The following is a 23,547-nucleotide window of genomic DNA, read 5'->3' as shown; positions in this document are numbered from 1 at the left end:
GCATACCTATCCATTTTGTTCAGCAAAATACTCTTGATCTCTTTAGCACTTCCCAGGACAGGTCCTCAAAGTCCTTGGAAACAAGGAAGACAGCACAGGAACTCAGCAGCACTCTTAGCAGCAGCACTTAGCTCACTGGTCTGCTGTGACAGATCTGCACAGCAGCCTCATAGCCAGAATATTCATTTCTGGAGCATGGAGGATCTCGGCATGCTTTACAACAGCATTTAATTGCCATAATCCCCAGTAAAAGTATTATATCTAGTTCACCAGTAGATAAACTGACGCACACAGAGCTTAGGGGACTTGCCCAAGGTCACACTGTGAGTCAGTGGTGAGCTGGTGACAGAGACGTGACTCGGGGCAGACGGCACGACCGGGGCTGATGCTGTGCCTGCCTGGCCCGGCCCCGCCGGCGAAGCCTCTCCGGGGCGAGGACCAGCAGCTGGACTGACAAACGAGTGCGAGAGGGGAGGGTAGGTAGGTATGACAGAAATGAGGTGTTTGATGGCTGGGCTTTTCTCCTATGCCACCTGCATCCCTTTATAATATCAGATCATTTACATTTTTAAAGAAAGTGTATTCTTTTTCATCATGGGCCACTGGCAGGCCTAACGCTATCTTTTGTGTGGCACCCCTGCTAACAGAGGTGGCGGAGTATCAATCACAGCTTTCCCTGGGGTCATACCTTACTATGCTGGCTCTTGATCAGAAAGAAGCAGATGGTTATTTACAAACAAAATAATCAAGACCTCAAGAAGGTTGGTTTGGGTTTTTTTTTTTTCCCCAAACCCTCCTACAGTTGAGGCCAAAATAAGGTAGAGTTGCTTGTGTGCCCCCCTGCCAGCTTTCAAGGACACTGCTTGTCCTACCAGCACCTTTAAATGCGTTATTGGTTAAATTTGCCAGAGAAATGAGTGGCACCTGACGGAGCAGAGTTGCCTTAGATTATTCAGCGTCTTTCATGAGGATCTGGCACTTAAACCACAGTGTGAATTACTGCTAGATTATTGTGCAGGAATATTGTTATCTGCCATACACTACGTTTGCAATCAGTTCTTTACAAGCAACGCACAGGCTGCCTTTGAATCTTTTTCAGTAGTCATGGTCACCCTCCTTCTTTATTTAGTGTTAAGTGTTATTCATTTAGCAGTAAAAAATGAACAAAAGGGAAGAAAGCAGGTGCTCTAAGTTTACTCTACAGCCAGCTCTCAGGAAGACACACTTTATTTATTTATTTAATTTTTGTGGGACATAAAGGGGATTTATTGAAAGTGTTGGGGGAAAAATATGAAGCATATGTTCAACCAGTCTTTTCTGTAATCAATAAGGTTATTGAAGCAGAAAAAAACTATAATGAGTTGTCACAGAATTTGAATTCCCATTTACTTCCTTTTATATGTATTCAGGCAGAAAATCATCATGGAAAGTGAAAGTTGGGAAGCAAGGCCTGGCTGTGATTCTTGGGTTGGGTTTGTTTCAAATTTTTCAGGTAGCATTTGACCAACTACTTGAAGAATGACAGAGGCAGGAGAAGTTATAGTCACCTAGGTGCAATTTCCTTACATTTCAGGTGGACAAATCCCCTGGTGAAGTGTGGCTGATCTTCCTTTTAAAAAATGCTCAGCCACAATGGTACATCCACCTGGGCTCACTGTAAGTTCCTTACCCCTCTAAGTATTCAGCATTTCCAACCAAGGGTCAAAGGGTCCCCAGCTTGAATGTAAAGGAAAGATGAGCCCAGCACATACACTGAAGAAGTTATTCCAAAGGTGTCTGGAGGAGATTTGACCATATAGTCCAAGAGCTTTCACTTCCCAACACATTTAGAATTTCTAAAAAGCATGGCTAAAGCATGTAAAAAAGGGAGGCAAGAAAATCCTCTCCTCACATCAAGGCATACTCCTGAGGATGTGAGGATCCATGTATTTAAGGCACACACTAGCTAAAATTGGGTGAGTCTGAAATATTTTTCTTCACGAATCACCCGACAGAATATCACTTGCTCAGTCTGCTTTCAGTTTATCCTACCTAAATATTTTTCATGTGTTCCTTCTTACATACGTACCTGAATGTCCCTCTAGCTTCCAAAGATTCTAATTTTCCCTCAGTGTTCATCTTTCAAATTTTTTTCTCAAATGTTCATGCAAAGGCTATGAGTTTTGATTTTAAAAAATCATGGCACTTCATGGGCTTGTAGCTCATGTGTTTCCTAGTCGCTCTGACAGTCTGGTTGCCCTTTGGCTCCACAATTCACTAGTCCCATTGAGAAACTGCAGAACACCTTTTATTTATAAGAGTATGTTATATTTATGTGATAGAGAATGGATGTTGTGATCTCAGCGCATCATAGTGCATCTTGGGAAAGGTAGGCAAAAACCTGGCCCACATAAAAGAATAAGAAATTAAGGTATCTGAAGTCCAAACTGTAGCAGCCAATATGGTGGCTTTTACAACACAGACTCCTGATAATTATCAGTTTAAAATAAAAAACTTTCTCTTGTGTGTTTGCACATATGTAAAGACAAAATATGAAAAAATCCAGAGTAGATAATTTTCTTAAAGCATAAAAACCAATTGGTCACCCAAATAAATATATATGGAAACTTTGTGACCACGTCTAGACATTGATCAATTCTTTGCATTCTTTGAATGCTTCTGAACTGTACTATCTCCACCAGCGCATCATCTCTTGGTAATGGGGATTTAGATTTTGACCTAAAAAGGTTAAGCCAATGTTAAACTGAAGAAAATTTTCTGTGAATGGTTCTAATCCTTCTCTCTTTCTCTCCTTGTTATTTCTTTTTCTTGTCATTCTACTTACCGGTTTTTAATTTTTATTTTTATTTTTAATGCAGACAATCATGGAATTGAGACAGGGAAAATACAGCACATTGCCAAAATCACATAAATTTTAATGGCTTTCCTGTTCACTTAACCCCACATCAACGGTGCGACCTTCCTAGTCTGAACCATGAACCATCAGGGTGTGGAGGCCAAGAGCAGGGTGGACCTGGCTCTGCTCCAGTGTCTGTTGCAGAAAGGAAACTGTGGGGCATTTTGTGGGATATTTTTGAAAACAGTGTGTCTTTTTCAAGACACTTGTGCCCTAATTACATGGAAGCTGGCAATAGATTTTGGTAGCCAGTCAGCACCCACCTCCAACAAGACTGACAGACAATTAGCACTTCTGCAGTGCACATTACTCAAACTCTTTCTAATAATCTATGTTTCTTCAGCATAGCCTAAATTTTTAGTCATCCTTTGTTTCCAGGATATTTATACACCTCAAAGTCCTTAATGACATTGTTCTCCTAGGTAAGGAATTCTAATTACTGTTAACAGGAAGGAAATTTAAGAATGGAGAAAGACTTAAGGAAAGATTTTTTAAAGGTCTACTAGCACCACAAGATGTAGAGGCACGTATCATTAATCCAGAAAGGACAAAAGCAATGATGTTCTCTGACCTCTTGTACCATGCAGGCCACTTCTCCAAATCTGTGCATTTTAAGTAGAGCAAATCTTTCAGAAAAACATTCCATCTTAATTTTAAAATTTCAACTGGTGTAGAAAGTGCCACAACCCTTGGCAATTTGTTCCAAAGGTTAATTACGTTCCTGCAGAAAAATGTGCACCTGATTTTTAATCTGAATTTGTCCCTATAAAACTTTGAGTCTTCAGAGCCTGCTATTTAACAGACTGAAGAGGCTTCATTTTAGAAATTGCATTCCCCATGGAGGCAATTAGTGTGGGATTATCTCACTCAACGTTAGCCATGCAGAAATGAAGCATCTTGTCTCACCCAGTGTTTGGGGATCCTTCTGTAACCAATTGAGAGAAGCAGGTGCTACCTGATGGCAATCCATTGCAGCTATCCCAGTATAGGATTAGTTGCTCACTGGAGATGTCTAACTTCTGCACTGACTGAATAAGGGGACAAAGCAGTGAGTTCAAACACTATTCTTGTCATCTGCATGGAGAAAGTTGGGCAGAACAAATCCCATCATTCTGGACTGGGATCAGCTCACTTCATTAGTCTACTGCTGTCTGGAGGAAAATAATTCCTAGAGCTCCTCATGATAAATCACCTCATGCAGTTCCTTACATGCATTTCAGGGTGCTCTCCCAGCTCCTTGGCTTATCAACATCCCTCTAGACAATGGGAATTCACAGTGGGAATGCCAATATTAGTAGTAATATGAACCCATCCTCTTCAGCCATGTCATTCTCTTCTGAATATGCAATTATAACCCTTTTAGGTACCTTACTGCCCTGGAAGTTTTCTTTTCCTGATTATCCACCTGTAATGAGTTCAAAGTACTTTTAAAAGTCACACCTATTACAGTAATATCTGTAAGGCCAGCTTTTGTTGTTCCTAGACAAAAAATACTAGATTCTGTCCAAAATATCTAGCTTATCAGCAACATATTAACTTTAATAATGTCTACTCTCCTAGTGTTTGTGTGGTCTGTAAGTGTAGTCTATATAATCCATATAATCTATAGATTATACACCTGTGTTTTGTTTTCTGGTTTTTTTTTCAGGACATGTTTAAAAATGTTAAATAGTTTTGGATCTAGAACCATTCTCTGCAGGATTCCAGTGGTGACATACTTGCTCAATGCATATTCCCCATTTACAATTACATACTGAGATGTACCAATTATTTTTTTAATGCACTTAATGTTTGCTGCAATGATTTTGTAGCATTCTTCTTTATTAACTAAAATGTCAGGTGGTACCAAGTCAAATGCCTTACAGATATCTAAGTACATTACATCAGTGCCATTACCTTTCTCAACCAAGCTTGTAATCTCATAAAAATGATATCAAGCCAGTTTGACAAGATCTATTTTCCATAAACCCATGTTGAAAGGCATTAATTATATTACCTTCCTTTAATTCCTTATTAATCAAGTCTCATATCAGCTGTTCCACTATTTTGCCTGGGATCGATGTCAGGTTGACAGGCCTATAATTACTCAAGTCATCCCGTTTAACCTTTATAAATGTTGGCTCTATATAAGCTTTCTTCCAGCCTTCTGGAACCTCCCCAGGGCACCAAGATTTGTTGAAAATCATCATTAATGGTTCACAGAGCTCCTTTGCTAGATCTTTCAAAATCCTCCTTCAGCGTCTGCAGCTTCTGCTGTGACCATACGTCATTCTTGTTGCAAAAAGGTCTGGGAGGTCCACGAGACACTGCATCTTCCAGTACCCAAATACCTACGCAAGCCTGGCTGTCAGCATGCAGCATAAAGAAAGGAAAACAGATAAATTAAAAAGAAACAAAAATACATAATTTTTCCCCACTCTCTGCCCCTGGGCACTTTAAATATCATTTCTTCACATGAGAGCATATAAATTCATAAGAATGTTTGTCACATAGCCTTGCCTGGAATAAAAACATCTTATGATTCCACCTCAAACTCACTCAAAAAGTGGCCATCATTCCAAGGAACGTCACAAATTTCTCCTGAGAGGCATGACTAGTGCTGTAGCACAAGCCTGGTCTCACAGTCTCTGCAGCATTCAAACCCCTGATGTGCTGGACCTTTTGCTCTTTGAAGGTGCAGTTTTCCCTCTACCTGCTTCGTGGCACAGCTGAGATGTGTTCAGGCTCGGGATGTACCCCAGTAATCTGATTATTTCAATGAATTTGTAAATACACAATACTGATAAATTCTACACGAAAGACACTGGCTGATACATATATATATGCATGTGTGCATGTGTGTATAAAATCCTGCCTGGAAGAAAAGGGACTACCAGGAAATAAAAAAAAAAAAATTAAAAAAATCATGTGGAGTAAGTACCACTTTGAAAACGGAAATATTCCAACTACTGAATTGTAGGATGTTTCCAAAATGCTGACACATACAAATGGGACACTGAAACATTGTCAGCAGTGAATATTGCATTTCCCTGGTAAGAGAATTGATACTTTGGTGGTGTGATTCATATAAAAATGACATAGCAGAAATATATCCTGTTGTAATTTTTTAACATCCTTTTTTAAGTCTGTTTTTTCTGCTAAGAATTTGTTTTGTGGTTATCCAGGCAGCCCATCTTCTTACAGACTGAAGATCAGGTATTTCTGTGTTCCCATTCTCTGTGAACTCATGGCCTCTGTGTGGCAGGCAGAAGGGGTGTTTTCAATTCTAAGTGTGCATGCCTAATTTAACTTTGCCGGTAATTTAGCTAAGTTGTGCACTGAGATTTTTTGTGAACAAGTAATAAAATGCATGGACAATTTTCCACATAAACATTTTCTGAGGTACTTGCATGCTATCTGAATTCTCTACATGTTCATTCTCACAGATGAAGCCCCCGAAGTTTTTGTTTCTGTTGGTTTTGGTATTTTGTTCAGGTATCCTTGAGATTAGTTAATGAATTAATTATTTTCTAAATTGCCCTGTGCCAATACAGCTTGTAGGCAGGAAGCATGAAGGGAGGGTTGTCTGAAAAACTGAGTGAAATAAGCAGAACAAGTTCAGATATGAGAGTGTATCTATACAAACATATATATACACAAACCTTTATGTAGGTAAATCTATAAATATATATCTTTCTATGCATGTGCATGTGTAGAATATCAGTTGTATTATTTCTGGATAAAGTAGTATTATTTCTGGATAAAGAAAATCACCCCAAATTTAGCAGGGTAAAACTAACAGAAAAAAATAACAACCTTTAAACGAATGAAATATTTAAAATTAAGTCTTACCAGGTGGAATATATTTTGAATTGTAAAGATGTGTTAAGTGAAAGAATTGCTGTCAAAATATTGTATTATTAAAGAAAAAAACAACCAACCAAGCAAAAAAGATGTATTTCTTAGCAGGTGTCACAGATCTTGCTACCTCACTGAAATAGGTGGAGCAGAAAGAAGCATTACCAAGAATGGGAACCAAAGTGGTTTGACACACAGGCCTCCTTCCTTCAGAACTGCAGGTTACAGTTCAGATGAAAATGAGCAGAAGAGAGTGACAATGCATATTCTAGGTGGGATAAATTTGAGACTCCTAGATAAACTAATGCAGTAAAATTTAAACTGGAAGCACAAATACTTTACATTTCATATATTTAACTTTTAGAACAGACTCTGTTGGAGGATGTTTCAAGAAAAAATACCAAGAAGATGGTTAAAAAGGCAGCAATGGGAATAGTGGTGACATGAGCTGAATTACCACTAGTTACAAAAATCTATATAAATACCTAAACATTATAAATCAGGGATTTTTAACTTGGTATCCATATTTGGTGTCTCACCTTTATTCTAGGACTACTTGTATCATTATTGGAGGCAAAATATCTAATTAGATAAACTGTGAGCTCATGGGTCACAGCACCACATTGCTAAAAGTGTACAGTCACTTCAAGTATACCCATTAGCCACACCAAAGCCATGCAGGGATAACTCTCCCCTTAATGAAAGAGCATTGCTTCCAGTTGGGGCAACCAGCTCCAGGCAACAGCTCTACCTGAGAAACATTTGGTTTCTTCTGTGCTGGCACCATCCTGTTTACAAATTCATCAGTCACAAATAGAAGTTACCTTTTTGGAAGCTTTGTTTTGGCAATTCACAGTTGAGGAGCAAGTCAAAAATCATAAATTTAATACCTTTGTCACCAAGATTTCAAAAAATCTGCAAGGTTCTTGTTTGGATGGAAATCCCAATAGTTGCACCTCCTGTGATGCACATCAAAAAAAACTTTTAAAATGTTTTCATTTTGGATGCTACTGTCAAGGCAAAACTTTCTTTCAACCCTCTCCATTTCTTTTTGGGGATGGCTCTGCTTCTTCTGCACAGAGGTCTTGGCCCCCACTGCTTGCACCGGTATTTTTGAAGCCTAACAGGAAAACTGGAAGTTAGTGATGATTTTTTTCCAAGCCTGACAGGTCCCTTTCTTGCTTTGCAGTAACTGCTGTGAAACCCCTGTGATATACTGACAAAGGTTGCCTTTTCCCACAAATGTCTCAGAATAATGAGATGTGACAAATTAAACTGCATTTGCCTTTTGTCTGCATAATCCTATTTTAAATTATTTTTTATTCTAGGTTTATTGTATTTTACAGCTCATTGGAAGATGCATGTTGGCAGCCCAGGTGAGTAAAGTTTTCTTCAGCTCCACAAACCCACTATTCACAGAGTGCTGCCAAAAGGAGCTCATCCATATAGTCCCATACCTGCCTTCAGTGCAGTGGGGAGACAGGAACCAACAGATCACCACTGTAGTCTCATCCAAGCATGTCCTCCCTGGCAGGAGAATTAACAGCAGAAGTCTAGGACTGAGTTTGAGGAGCAAACTCCCACAAGGAGGTATGCAGGACATTGTGCCAGAGCATCTGGGTGAGATCACCCAGCAGGGCACCACACAAAGTCTTCCTGGGTGCACCTAGAAGGAGCTGGGAATCTGAGAGAAACCAGCGCTGTGGAGATTTAGTAAGACATGGGGGTCTCCACAAAACACCTCCTGACTCCAAAATCCTCACCTCTCTGGTTGTATACTCCTCCTCCCCAAGCAAACAAAATGCTGAAAAAAACTAGTTTCCTCCTCTGCTATTTTCCTTCTGTCCTTCAGGCTGGCACTGCTCAGCCTCCACATTCAGGCAGCGTGCGTTTCCTCTCGAGCACATTTAAGGAGCACAGACATGATCATTTAAGTGCACGCTTTACTTAGCTATCCTTAAGAACACAAAATAGACCCAGAAAAAAAAGACAGTGTCTGTATGCTCATTAAAACGCTTTCAGCCCAGGGCAAGGATTTGATCAAAAGGATTCCTGCCAATGGAAGGGCATGCTGGAGCCATTGTAAGAAGTTATGTGCGAGCGTCTGCCTTCCTTTCCTTTTCTTTCTTGTGCCCTGTCCCTTCCACTGCCACCTCCAATCTCTTTTCTTCCAGCTGGGGGAACAGAAGAGATTTTACTTCCTTGATGACAATTGTGTCCTTTGAGCAGCCAAAGCAAAAGGCACTTTGAGTTCAAATGAGACTGTGACTTAAACCAATATTAGCCAAGACCAACACATGTTTATTGTAATATAAGTAACCTTCATTCTGATCAGCAGGTTTTCCTCACCCCACTGCAGTTTTACTCATTGCCTCTTTCATTCTTCCAAAATGAATAAATGAAATGGCTGCACATTTTTATTCACAGCAGTGGGTTTCAGAACTTCAAATCAGAGAGGCGTTTTGATTTTAGAAATAAACTCCAGAGGAAACAGTTTCAGCCAGAACTTTCATATATTTTTTTTACCAGTTTAAGGTAACATCAAAACTCACCTTTCCAAAAAAATGAAACCTCACAGCATTCTTTTAATCCAAATTAAATAAAGTGTCATCCCTGTGTCCTCTTCCTTCATATTTAGAGGGAAAGAAAACTATCCTGCCCATACTTTAATGGTTTTGTCTGCAAATCCTAAATGCTCTGCTGCTGCAAATTTCAAATGATCTTATACAGCCAAAGTCTCTTTGGTGTCAGCAGCTGCCCAGGTAGCAACACAACCACGAGAACGCTGCTGATCAGAACAATGAATGCCTGATCTACAGATGTCATATCAAGGTAGAAATCTTGATGAGCATTGTAGTGACATTACAAAGTGGATTACACATGCTGTATCTGGGTCAGAGAAGGAGTTATTTCAGTAAGGTCAACAAAGTACTTCTGGCCAAACTTATTTTTCAACATTTTGAGAGATAAGCTTTTGTTTGCTACTTCATATTGCATCTAATAACAATGCTCTCTCTGTTCCCCTGTATCAGTCTGGAAGCAAAGTTAAAAGGAAGGCAAAACACTCACATGCCTGGGGTCATGCAATTTCAGAGATGGGTTCCAGCTCCCTGCTCTACTTTCCTTCATGACTGGGGGCCCAGCTGCTGGTGCCCAGAGAAGCTTTTGAGCTACGCGGTCAAAGTGTGTGTCCCTTGTGTCCCTCTCTCCCTGCCTGCACTCTCCACCCAGTGAGAGGATACAATTAGGACTTTCTTGCTTTCTAGGTGTGTAGGTGTTCGTCAAAGAAATAAATATAGCAAGGCTGTAAGGTCCTCAGATGCTCCAGCCCATGGATAGAATAAGTACCAGGACACCTTTTTTTTGGATGTGTGGGTCCCTACATGGCAAAGTGGTCACTGTTCAGCACATAACACACCTCACCTTAACCATCTTTCCCAGAGATGGACAACAGGCCAAAGGCTAAGGTACCATTCCTGAATGGCAGACAGGAATGAAGTTGCCCCACCCAGGGAATGTGACATTTTAAAGCTGTTGGTTTACAGTACCGTTGGTGGGAGAAGCGATACTTGTGAGATTTTTTATTTTTTGGGTGCATTTTCTTATCTTAATTTTGAAATGGATTTTTTAAAATTTTACTATTTTTTTAGTCCTTATCCAACTCAAAATCTCAGTATGCATCTTGGGGATGCACAAGCAATCACATCAGATAATCCACTGGACCTCCTTCCACCATTAAGGGCTTAGAAACTTTTCCCGGTTTCAAGTCTTGAAAGAAAACTAGTTTAATGCTCAAGTATTACTCAGAGTGAACTCAGATAAATTGACTTTTGGTCAGGTCCTTTCCACCACAATAGCCTACCTAAAACTGCAGAGGCAGATCTTAAACTGAAGCATTGATGTCACCTCTGAACAGCTCAAACCTAAAAGAAGGTATGTGCCTATATATATATATATATATCAAGAGATAAAAAATGTTCCAGTTATCTGACCTAATTATAAACATAATCCAATTGTGTTGTTTCTATTTTTCTAAGGAAAAAAAAAGAGCTATTTCTACTCACTTGAAGAAGTGGCAATCCTAATACCACAAATCTGCACATTTCTGTAAGAGTCAAAAATGGAAACCAGATCTGTAACTGAAAGCTGTAATTATCAAGGCTAACTTTTCCTGACTGAGAAAAGCAGAATTAAAAAAGATAAAAATTCAATTTAAGAAAAAACATTCAAAAGTTTAAATAATTGAAAGCAAGCAAAATTTTGTCTTTGTTTTTTTTTTCCCAGTTGCTATCCTGCAGGTCAAAAAACCTGTGAAATCCTATTGGGGTAGCAAGAAGCCTATGCTGTTGTATTTATTTCTCCACAATGACAGTATACTTTATTCCAGAACACTGGTACATGTGTCAGACACATCTGGCTCAACAAGAGTATGATCCAACACCCAAGGAGCACAACTAAGATTATCCCATTGACTTCTGTAGACATTCCTCCAAGCCACTACCCTCTTGGTGCTGCATTACTCCCCTTAATGGACAATTCTGAGCTCACAGCTGTGTTCTAAAACTTTGCTGGTGGTACATAAAGAATGAGTTTGTTTGCTTTTATTATGGTGTATGGTTCACATTCTATCAATATAATCCAAGGTTTAAGTTTGATGTTAAATAATCGATCTGTTTAAGAAGGGAATGTTTTAATAAAGCTTTACCACATATATAAATAACAGGCACAATTTGTTTCCATTAGGAAGATAAGCTTTCTTCAAAGCAGTTCACTGTTTAAGGCTTTAAATTTTGCCAGCACTTGCACAAGGTTGCAACAAACCTTGACTTATTTACAGAGAGATGTTTAGGGGAGATAAAGCCACTTAATGATCCACTAGTTCTTGCTAAACACATTTTCCTTCCATGCCCCCTCTGAAAGCAGGAAGGATAGCACCATTCTTTGGCATATTCTTAAAATACTCGAACTAAAGGTTTTACAGAACAGTTAAACAAATGGGGCTATGGCTTCTCTGACTAAAATAATCCTCTAAGCACTTAGGGTTAAAAACAACAAAAAAAGTCCTTAGGCATTTATTTGGAAATAATTTTATAGCAAGAATAGAAAAGGGGACAACAATAGCATAAACAAACCAAAAGTTTGATTTGCTTTGGTGCCTCATTCAAGACCAGGTGGTTTCTGTGACAGAAACTGTCAACTTCCAGTTTTTTGAACTTCTGTCAAATTTGCAGCAACAACAGCAAACAACTGCCCCAAATGCCCCAAGCATTGAGGAGAAAATATTCCCATCAACAGAAATATTTGACCTCTGCTTGTCTGAGTGCATTCCAGCTTCTCTATGTTTGTTCATAAGGACTCTGCTTGAGTGGACATCAGCTCGCAGCAAGGACTGACTTAGTAAAACCAATATGTTGCCATAGGGACCCTGATGTATTTATCAGAATTTCCCCTTCCTTTGTGTTCAGTTTTGACTTGAATAGGATAAGAGTGGTTCGGTTGTTTGTTTTTTTTTCTTTTAACAAAGAAGGACAATCAAATAAAAAAACAAACAAAAACCCACAAGAAATACAAAATCTAAACCAACCTAACAAACCAAATCAAACCCAAAAAACCCAACCAAAAACACCCCAGTGTTCATTATCATTGCATTTGGTACAGGTGCCATGCTGCCCAGCCATACCCCTCTCCTCTTGCCTTAGAAATGTGCAACTACAGGTTGTCTACTGAGCCATGTTACAGCTCCTTGGAAGTCAATGCAAAGTGTCCATGTGTCTGCTGAGGACAACACTGCTGCCCAGGAAGCAAGAGAAGAGTCTCCCTTCATCTCCCTCATTTCTTTGTCTCCTCTCCCTGCAGGATTAGAGGTCTCCTACACAGACATTTTGGAGGTAAAATAATCAACACTGGCATTGACTACTCCAACTCTATGGGGGAACTCGAAGTTAAGAAGTGAGGGAGAGTTTTAACTTGGCATAATTTCAACACTGTGTGTGACTGGTGGTGACTGCAGCAGGTGAGGCATGGTTCTGAACCCTAGGGATTTTGTAACTCTCTTAACTCTGCAAGGAAGGTGCTGAGCACCTGGAGCATTAGTCATCACACATCTTAGTCTAGATTCCTCCCTCCAGCTACTGCCTTGGCCATTTCTCCAGGGAAAAGCATCTCTCTCCCTATGTGAAGTGAAGCTGACCAGGGTGAGCCCTTTTTTCCCCTCTGGGATGCTGGCAATGAAAGCAAAGCAATCAGCAGGGTCTGTTTGCAGACACGGCTTGAGAAAATCCCCCTCTCCCCCTCCCACAGGTTCTGAACACACAAGTGCCGCATGGGAAACAACAAACACAGTCATTTCCTCCGTGCTGCCAGCTGCTGAGGGTTTGCATAAGAAGAACCCTTGGACTTCAGATTATTTCTTAAAACACCTCTCGCCCCAAATCTTTCAGCAAACAAATGCTGGACTGGTGCCAGTGAGGCCAGTTGAATCCTGTTTCCTGGTATGCTCTGCCACCTTCCTTGCATTATCCTTGCATATCATTATCCCCACACACTCCCATCCCTCACCCCACAACCACATGACACACCTGCTGTCAGGTAGGGACTATATTTTAGAAGCCTTCTGCCTATGGTGCAGTCATGCAGATGCAGGGCAGACACTCAGGTTTAGATTCTTCTTTTGTGATCAATACTTAGGTGATGGTGACATCTAAAAACTTCAGTTATGGATCAGGGTCCATGTGACACTACAGGGCTGAGTGACAAAGGAGAAAGCCTTTGCCCCCAGAAAACAGACAGTCAACAAGTCAGTCAGGAAATAACCTGTGTGGGAGTAAGGAAAACAGGTGGTATGAGCCAATAATGAAAAGCACAGATTTAGCAAAAAGCTTCAGCTTCATAAATAAGATTGCCATTTTGTTGTGACCTCTGCTCCCAAATCAGAAGGTGAAAGCACCGTGATCAGCATACTTCTGATGTTCTTGAGCATTTTGTCTTGTCTGTCATTTGTTCTGGCCTAAACCTGTTTCCTCAAGCCTTCCTTTGCCCTCCTCAGGGAAACATATGCTTGGAGAGACCTGGCATTGGCTTTCACTGCTCTGAGTAATTCCTATGCTTTAGTATACAATAGCTGTTATCCCTGAGATCACCATCATGTTTGAAGCCTGCTGCCTCTTCTCTTCACACCCAAGTAGAACATGTCCTCAGGCAGGTGGGAGGATGGCAGCATGTCTGTGCCCACATGCAAACCTCTCCCCAGTGTTTGCTGTAGCATTTCCACAATGTGGAGCAGAAAGAACCAAAATGAAGACCACAGGAAGTAGGATGGAGTTGACCAACAGGTCACTTCCTGCTCCTGCTCTTGCTGGGAAGATCAGTCCAGGGTCATAGGACTGTTGGAGACCACTAGAGTTTCAAACCAAAAAAAAACCCCAAACCTGAGTTTCTGCAGCTGATGCAGTCACTCTGGTCCCTCTGCACACAGCACTCTACCAGAAACCTTTATTTCTTGCCTTATTCTGTAGCCCACATAAGCTTTCTTCTTTCTTGGTTTCACTTCCTGGGAAGTTTGATGTTAGGGTTGAGTAGTCTTAGGCTTCATGCTCATCTAGTTTAGTCTACAAATGTGTCTCTCCTCTTTGTCACCACTTTATCCCTATTTGAACACATTTTCCATTTCTTGCTTCCACAAAAATATTTTGTATAGTAAACTGCCAAGTCTGCATCACTTACCTTAACAGGAAAGGAATGTCTTGCTTCAGCCCTAATTATAAGGAAGGTACTCTTTGGAAAATATGTTTTGACATGGGGCAAGCTCACAGCTTTCCCATTTTATTTACTATTTGTTTTTCTTCCTCCTCAACCCCCAGCATCACAACACCAGGAAGTTGTTTTCTGTAGTCATCCTTCTCTTTTGGAGCTTCATCACAGATCTCTTCATCTTTGCTTCCTTCTAAAAAAATCTATCAGTGTTAATATCTGACCATGGGCTTATACTCCTCAACAGAAAACAGCTTGCCAGGAACAAAATAAATGAAAATGAATTATGAAGACATACAAATATGGGCTTCCATGATGAAAACTCTCTTCCAGGCTCATGTAGTCTGTGGGTATTGCCTCAGGACTGTGTTCTTGGTCTCTTAAAATAAACTCCATTTCTAGGCTTTACAGTCATTTTTTACTTTGGGTTCTGGTCTCTGCCTCATTACTGATCTCTTCCTACCTTCCCATCTCTTCATATAAGTGGAAATAGTAGGTGAAATTCAGCACACAAGTAGAGACAGGGACACATGGAAATACACAGGCTGAGTTGTCCCCTGATATTCAGCCTTTGGATTATGTTGGTGAGCTAGGACTAGAGTGCCAAATACATCAGAACAAAGGCTATTTACAAAATATTCACACCAAAGTTGCAGATGCTAATCTTTGTAACCACACATGCTGCTGAAGGCTGATGAGAACTAAACATGTATTCCAAAGCATGAGGGAGCACCCTAAATATAACTCCTCTGACAACATTATACATGATGTGTCTTTCAGTACTCATAGAAAAGGGCAGCTGCTGAAGCCAGTACTGCTTATGTGTGAAGAAACTTTTCATGCTGTATTTTCTGATTCTCTTATTCTGTTATTTCTTGTGAATTTGGGAAATAGCCTTCGACTTGATTGCTAGATTAGGAATCACTATGGCGAGTAGTGTTTTATTTGTGTTGACCAAGATACACCATCAGCCACTTGTTCATTTTAAAAATCCATGGGACACCCTTGGCAATACTTGCTCAGAAAGCAATGGAAAATTTCACATATTTTATTCATATATATGTATGTCTTAGGATACTTTCTCATTTGCTAGATGTTCCTTTATGTTGATCAATGAGTGACCAAAGGGAACAAAATTTCAAGCAAATGGTTACTTACCAGAATTCACCAGAAAACATTCAATTGAATGATCTAGCTGGAGCAATGCTTTTCATCAACACTGACACTCTATTGATAGGTACTGAAACAGATTTCAAGAGAAGAGCCCAGACAGCCAGAAGCCCAGTGAATACAGCAATAATAAGGAGGTAGGAGACAGTCTGAGTTCCTGCTTCCCCTAATGTAATCAGGGACTTGTTGCTCTGACATTGCAGGCTGAGTGTAAGCTTCATCTGGCCCCTTATAGATGCCTTCAATACAGGCTTCTACATCTGAGCTCATCATCCATACTGCCTTATGATTGCTGGAGGGATGCAGGGATTTTTAGTACACATTATTCAAGCCCTGAGTATGACTGCTGCTCTCCATCAGCTGTAAGTGGAGCCAGAGGGAGTGAATCAGAGAGAGGGAGGGCTCAACCCTGCACATCCTGCAGCTGAGGAAGAACCTGCCCTGGACCCTCAGTCAACTCCACAGAATGAAACTGCTTGAGCAGGAAAGGTAGATGGGCTCATCCTATCTCTTACGTCTCTTATGGGTATGGCCACCTATCTGAGTCAGTGGCTGCCTTTTCCAGGTGCTTCCTGCTGCCACACTCCAACATCTGCCCTTCTCTGCTGTGTGCAGACCACTTGCACAACACATTGCAAGTTTTGCGGGCAATGCCTTCTCCTGGTCTGCTCTTCTGCTTGCTTCTCTTGCTTTAATCAGAGGCGAGTGATGTACCTTACACCTGACAGTTCATCCTCTAGAAAGTCCACACCAGGTCATGTGCTCATATTTTAGTTACCACCTCATTTTTCATGCTGTGATTATATATACTAATTTCCACAGTTCCCTAGAAGGCTTCCTGGCAATCAGGTACTGCCAAATAACTTCCTTTAACTGACATAAAGTTTGTACTTTTCCATACTAGGGCCTTGTCATATCACCTGTGGTATTTATTGGGGTTTAATACTTTTCAAGGACGGTATTTTTTCCCTCGTCTACTGCTGCTGAAAGAGAAGAAACTGTTCATCACATTCTTAATGCCATTGTTTCCTAGCCTGAATAAATCCTTCTTCATTCTTGAATTTTGGAATAAGAATTTGTTTTCTTCAGTGCTTCTACTTTTGCTACAGAGGCACTTATTTCTTCATAGTGCTCATGCCATAGGCAATAAAAGACTAGGTTTCAGAACTGGAGCGCCAACTGATATACTGATATACCTGAGAGGACCAAGGTGTAAAAGTATTAATATAGCTTCCAGGGACAGCCAGATAGCCACATAATTTAGAGCAGTGTCAGGGCTGTTCTAAAATATGCAGGTGTTCCTGACCCCCACTGAACTCTCCATTAGCCAAGGATCATTGCAACTATTAGCCTCTGCTGCTGTATTCCCTCACTAGGATGAACTAGGATGAATTTCAATTACTGTTCCATTCCCTTCCCTTCCAGCTTTATAGCCTCTTTCAAGAAATATCCCCTATCACATTTCCAACGCATTACAATATTCCAGTCAATTTTCATTAGCACAACTTTCATTTGGTTGAATTTCTTCCTGTGTCTTACATGTTTGTGTTGCCTCTTCTTGAGCATTTTTTTTCCTGGTGATAGACCGTGTCACTGGATCTTAACTACTCCCCAACTTCAACTTAATTGATCGAACTTGGCACATTTCCTAGAATTAAGACTGTGTAGGCTCAGGCTACACAAGCTTGGCTGTTCAGCTGGCCATGTGAGATGGCAATCTTGCATTACTTCTGGAAACTCATTCCCCCGCTTCACTTCTGCATCGTTGCTGTCCCAATCAATAGCCGAGTAATTAAAATCCCTCATGATCAATGTTCTAGCTGTTTTACAGACTTCTCTTATCTGTAAAAACATTTCCCAACCTACTTTCTTTGCTTGCCCTGGGGGTCTGTAGCAACATCCAGGAATAGCATGACTGCATTCATTGTCCTTCCTCAGCTTCTGCCCAAACAGTCTCTTCTCTGACAGACAAAACATTTGTAGTGTTTCCTGCTCTGGACATGTATATATACTGCTGTCTCTGCTGTGATTGAAGAACACAGCCTGGCCCCTTAATAAACTTTGCATCTCCCTACTCTGTTTTCAGTCCATTCTAGCTCACACATTCCAGGAATATCACACTTAGCCTTGGAAATGCATGTTTTCAATTGCTGACATTAATATGCTCACAGCATTTGTATAGAAGCTATTTTCTCCTCCCACCTTTGCTTTACATTCTCATTATCTCCTACAACGACAACCAGCAGATACATTACTAAGAGATCCATGCATTCCCTCCTTTAAATTCTTCTCCTCCCACACCACTAATCTAAAAAAATGGCTAGATCATTTCCTTATTAGTGGACAATCTGTTTGCTCCCATAGGGTGTAGAATAATGTAGACCATCTCTCCTTTGCCATTTTGCTTTCCCTGTTTTGTTGTTTACAACATGCCAAAGTCTCACATTCCTCCTTCTCTTGATTCTCCCCCCTCCATCAATCTAATCTATTATTTTTACTGTGCTAAAATGAGCCACTTGCATACAAGAAAACACCATTATCCTGCTTTCTTCTTCCACGTGCTAACAGGGGTGTGTAAGGCTGGCTTTTTACAAGTACCTTCCCTCTACATAATTTATAAAAATCACCATCCATTAAGCTAGACTTGTTTTAAAGCTCTTTTATCTGCTGTAACCCACTGACTAAAAAATCCCTATCCCTTCTCCTGGAAGTATTTAAGTTGTGTGAGGATTTGGTGTTTTAAACAACTGTCTGCAACATCAGCTCTGCCATCAACACTTCTCTGATCTAATTGTGCTGCAGATTTTCCCATGCCCATTTGATAATTTTGTGAGACCCTGTCTTCTGAATCATTAAAACTCTGGGAAATGTTCTAGGCACTGGCACAAGCTCCCCTCTCTTTATTACACTTCTTCTCTCCTTTACTACCACTTTTCAGTTACCCAGCCACTGTCCTTTATATCCTCCTGCTTCTGCTGGAACAGGGCTGCTTCTCCAGCAGAAGGCTGTGCTTCCAATGCACTCATCCTGCAACTTGCTCACAGCTGGTTCTCCTCCTCCTCTGTCACTCCTTCAGAGTATGAAACCAGCCATCTGTCATCAGTGAACCTCTCATATTCATTGATCTTCCCCAGCACATCAACCTGTCTTTCTAATTCCACTCTCCAGTTTCTTAGTGCCACAGCAACTGGCTGTGCATGTACATATGCACATGTGTGCACACACAGGGTATTGTTCTGCCTTTGCCAGTCCCCATGTTCAAAACAGCAGCTGAAAAAAATGAAAAAAAAAAAATTTTTTAGCTTGAAACAGGGGCAAGGAGAGGATGACTGCAATTCAGTCACAGACAGCAATAGACAAATTGCACATTATTTCATGAAACAGTGAAGAAAGAACTCAAAAATAACATGGAGCATCCCTGATTCTTGAGGAGCCGCATTTACGAGGACTGGTGCCCATCCAAGCACTACAGCTCCTAGGGAAGGTGCTGCAATGACTTACAGAGCTTCTTTTCCCCTCTAGCATGCAGTGCAGTGCAGGGTGGGGTACAGAAACAGAGCTGTGCACTCTCCTTTCTCTCTCTGACCAATAGGGATCCATTCTCATTGGACACCACCCCCAAATCTTCTTCTTACTCTACCTGTGCTCCATTCTCTCACCCTTGGACTGTGGGCTCTTGTGCTGTGTTTGTACAGAGTCAGCTCAGTGGCCCTGCCTCATGGCTAGTGCTGGTAGCCAAAATGGAATGAGAAACAACACAAATAACAGTAGTAACACTAATATCAAGTCACTTTGAGGTCAGTCCTTCCACAATATAAGTAAAGCCAGAAGGAGCTACTATTCTTATATGGTTTACAGGGTTGGGGTTTTTTGGACCTCTTCTAATAGCTAAGCTTAAGTCCAAACTGTACTTGTGCCACTCACTCAACCCCAGATTGTTCAACAGAGAAAATCAGACTGGCTGAAAGTAACATCCAGGCTTTCTGGTTTCTTGGATCTACTTCTCTTAAAGGGTGAAATGAAGTCCTCTGTTTTATCCATATAGTCCTGCTGAAATCAATCAGACCCTAGGATGACAGTGACTTCTGTTCTCACATGGCACAAAGATGTTTATGTTTTCAAAAGAAAAATCTAAGAAAATGTGATTCATCCTTTTTCACTTCCACTAAGTCATACTGCAGTCTTGGGATTTCCCTGCATCTGATGACATCAGATTTAAACCTACAGAGACAATTCATCTCACATCAAACATCATGGGCCTGCTTGTAATTGCTGCAAAGTTCTTCTGTGTCAGCCTGCCTGCTGCATATGAACATTGTATTCCTCTGCAAAAAATCACTGACATTTTTGGTAGAAGATGTTTACTGCATATGAGCAGAGGCTGATTGTTTTTTAAACCTTGAGTATCTTGGGTATTTTTTTCTTAAAATGCTAAAACTGACTAAAACATATGATCAGTTTATCAAATTCCATCATTATGGTAAGACACCTTTGCTGTTGAATAATGGAAAGAAGAGGCATCTTGTATACTCAATAAAATCAAAGCCCTTGTTTTGCACATCTATGCTTTGTCTGACTTTTCCTTGAACCTTGGCCTTAACTGGTACCTGTGATCTTGTTAATTCACCTATAGAAATGAGGAAAAAACCACTTTGCCTATGGGTGTTTCTTTCTATAGAATCCAATTTATTTACCAGTTATACCGATAAATTCTTGTTTCTCTGAGAAATTGTGAAGAATAGGAACTTCCCTATTTAAGAATTCAAGCCTGTCTCTCAGCAAGGGCTTTGGGCAAACCTCTCTCGGATTTCTTCCATGACACCTCACCCTGCTTCTCCTACCTCCCATCATCTGCTCAGCACCCAGATCCCACATTTGCAATGAAAAAATGCTTTGGCCTGCACAAATTCAAGTTGATTGGCTTCCCCTGAAGCTTAATTCCTTAGGTGAAGTCTTTCACTGTCTTTATCTTTCTTCACAAGGAAAATTTCCTCCTTGCAACACCACTGATATGTGGCTGCAGACCCATTTGCCTTAATGAGGTCAGCAACTGCCTGCAGATGACATACAACTTGATTGCAGCCATTAGCACATTCCAACATGACAAACATATATTTTTAGTGAATATTTTAGCAAAAGGTGCTTGACTAACATTTCTGTAAAGTAAGGTTCTCTCTTGACCTACAAGGCCACTCTCACACATGCGTTTTTCTCCCTTCCCCCTTGTCACCTGCTCATGCATTTGGCAGTCCCAGTGGCTAGTCTCAGGCAGCCTGATTTCAGCCGCTTGTCTTTGTGCTTCCACAACTGTCTCTGCTGGCAGGCACAGGTTGCCTCTTGAGCTGGGTCAGGGATCTGAGCTGGATGAAAAGTAATAGAAAAAGTCAAAGATAGCTTTCAAGAAAATAATTTTTCTGAGCTTGCTTGACTTGACAGTCATGGGCAATGGATGAGGGCTTCATGCTTCCATGACTGTGGTCTTAGATGAGGCCTTGTGGAAGTTTTAACTAGTCTAGTTAAAACTAGTTAACTGCCACATTCCACTACAGCTATCCTTTCTTCCTATGTTGTGGATATGACTAAAGACAGTGTCACACATCCAATAAGAAGCTGAGATTTCCCATTTACTTCTTAGAAGAGTCTGAAAGCTGGATTTGTTTTAAGACTGAACTTAAAAATTACAATTTTTTTCCTCCCCATCCAGTTTCTTTCAATAAAACTTGTTTCCAAATTTCTGTTCTCATATTGAAGACTTTCTACAGAGTTTCTACCTGAGAAAAATCTGATTTAATTTTAGCTCCTTCAGTAACTCTGAGGAATGTGTTCATTTAACCTGACTGACAAAGATTGCCCATGCTTGCAGATGCTGTACTCAAGCAGTAAGGAACTCTTGCAACAAAATACAAATGGGACAACCCAAAAAATGAGAAGATAGAATATCAAAAACTCCGTCATGATCAAGATTATTAGAGAGGTTTTAAGCAAGGACTTTACACAAAGTCATGTTGTATAGCACTCATGGAAACATCACCTGTGTCCACACTTAGTCTTTCCAGTTTGGATATGTTGAACTGCCTCAGTCAAAACAAAACAAGGATCCTAAAACACTTCTTACCAGTTAGAGAAAACTTTCCACAGTTCTTCTTAGGCCTATATTGGATTTTATGTTGGGATGAACTGCAGGTGCCTAATTAATTTGCCTAATGTAGGCAGCACATGCCAGTGGAGATGTTGCAAGGTTATTCCAGCTGGTGGCCACTGCTGCTCTAAAAGCTTTGGTCTCTCATTACCATGCCAGCTGACTCCAAGAAAATATCTCAAATAAACGTGGGTGTCCCAAATGGCAGAAGACTGTGTTTAAGCAACTGAATTTCTCCCCTGTGTTTAAATACTTGTTGAAGTACAATGTAGCTGTGGGGGACAGACCTCTTTCACCTTTGTCTCCAGGCTCAGACGTGCTGTGGCAATGGGCACACACAGAAAACCACTGGGAGATGTGCTGTAGTAGGTCATGCCAAAGGCTCTTTCACAATGCCTCAGCCAAGTAAAAATGGCTGAGATTTGGGAACTGATTCTTTTCTGTAGCTGCAATTCACTCCCTTCCTCAAAGCTGAATATGCCAGAAATTGAGACAGATCTCGTACCCTGAATACTTGCTTGGCTCAGGCCCGGCCATCACAGAGTGAAATAGGGCCTTCTGCTGAGCGGGGTCAAGACTATCTCTGCACTGCCCTCACTTCTCAGTGAGTCTCTCCAGGGATTGTCCTCACTTTCTGTCACATTGGAGCAAGGATGAGCAAGGATGATGTCTGTCTTCAAGCACAGAACTGATGCCTTAGGGACACAGGGTCTCCCAGTCTGCTGCTTCCACTCTTAAGCAGCAAGGTGCAGCCTTACAGCTGCCCGAAGTCTGGTGCATCACCTGATGCATGGACATAGGTTTCAGTGGAGCACTCTCTACTAAGGATCAATAGCAGCATAACAGCTCCTCAATTCTTGCTCTATCTTCCCACACACTTCTGCTTCCCTGCACGCTACAGGAAAGCTTACCTTTCATCATTCCCAGTTGTTCCTCTACCTCGCTTTCCCTTCAAAGCCAGACACACAGCCAAATTCCTTGTAATTCACAGAAATAACCTCCCTGCAGCAACATTCACCCAGAAGTGCACCTATAACTGATGAACACTGCTAGGATGGATGGCTCAGGGAAAAGAGAGAAATATGTGGGCTGTGGGTGGTGGCAGGGAAGAGCTGATGGGTGGAATAGACTGCTAAACAATTTAATTGCTTTTTCTGTTTTGCTGTGGAGGAATATGCAGTTTAGCAGCCCTAGCTCAGCTACTGAGGGTTTTTTGTGTGTGTGCAATGAAATATATAAATAAATATAGGTATTTGCACACTTAGTTCTGAATTATTTAAATACTCCATTGTAGAGTATGTTGTAGAATTATACTTCATTTCCACCTATAAAGAATAAACCATGTAACTCATGTGAGTGCCAGAGATCTCAAACAACTAGTCTCTATAAACCCTGGAGGGAATGCTAAATTGAGCTGAAAACTTTCATTCCAGCATTATGCATCCACTTTTCCTGTTAACCTGTTTTTCCCTCAATCAGAGGATTTTGGGTTTGCTCCAGGCAATACCTTCTCAGGAAGGAGAAAGTATGTGATGTGATTCCTGTTCTGATTTTAAAAGCTACCCAGAAAGTAAGTGTGGGAGGACACAGATTGCATAACAATGATTTTTTTTAAAAGGGAAAAAATCTACTTCAGTTCTGCAGATTTGGGCTCAAGGATTTGTTGCACTCCTATATCTAGAGTCATGAGGAGAAATAAACACCTAAGTAGAGGAGTCCATTTGGTGTGTGAAAGATGGGACCTCATATCTTCCAT

General features: G+C 40.8%; 1 long non-coding RNA gene across 5 annotated transcripts in view; it reads left to right on the top strand.

Moving 5' to 3' along the window:
- The first annotated feature begins 333 nt into the window (after positions 1–333).
- LOC131577543 (uncharacterized) overlaps positions 334–23,547 on the top strand; it is a 38,872-nt gene continuing 15,658 nt past the window's right edge. For all 5 annotated transcript variants that reach the window (XR_009277238.1, XR_009277239.1, XR_009277237.1 and 2 more), the window contains exons 1-3: positions 334–480; positions 8,062–8,109; positions 12,590–12,746. This is a non-coding gene — a long non-coding RNA (uncharacterized LOC131577543). The remainder of the gene's footprint in view (positions 481–8,061; positions 8,110–12,589; positions 12,747–23,547) is intronic.

This window comes from Poecile atricapillus, chromosome 3 (assembly GCF_030490865.1).
Source record: "Poecile atricapillus isolate bPoeAtr1 chromosome 3, bPoeAtr1.hap1, whole genome shotgun sequence".
In the NCBI taxonomy this organism is placed as follows: Eukaryota; Metazoa; Chordata; class Aves; order Passeriformes; family Paridae; genus Poecile; species Poecile atricapillus.
Note: the sequence above shows the minus strand (reverse complement) of the source record. Positions and strands in the feature narration are given on the sequence as shown.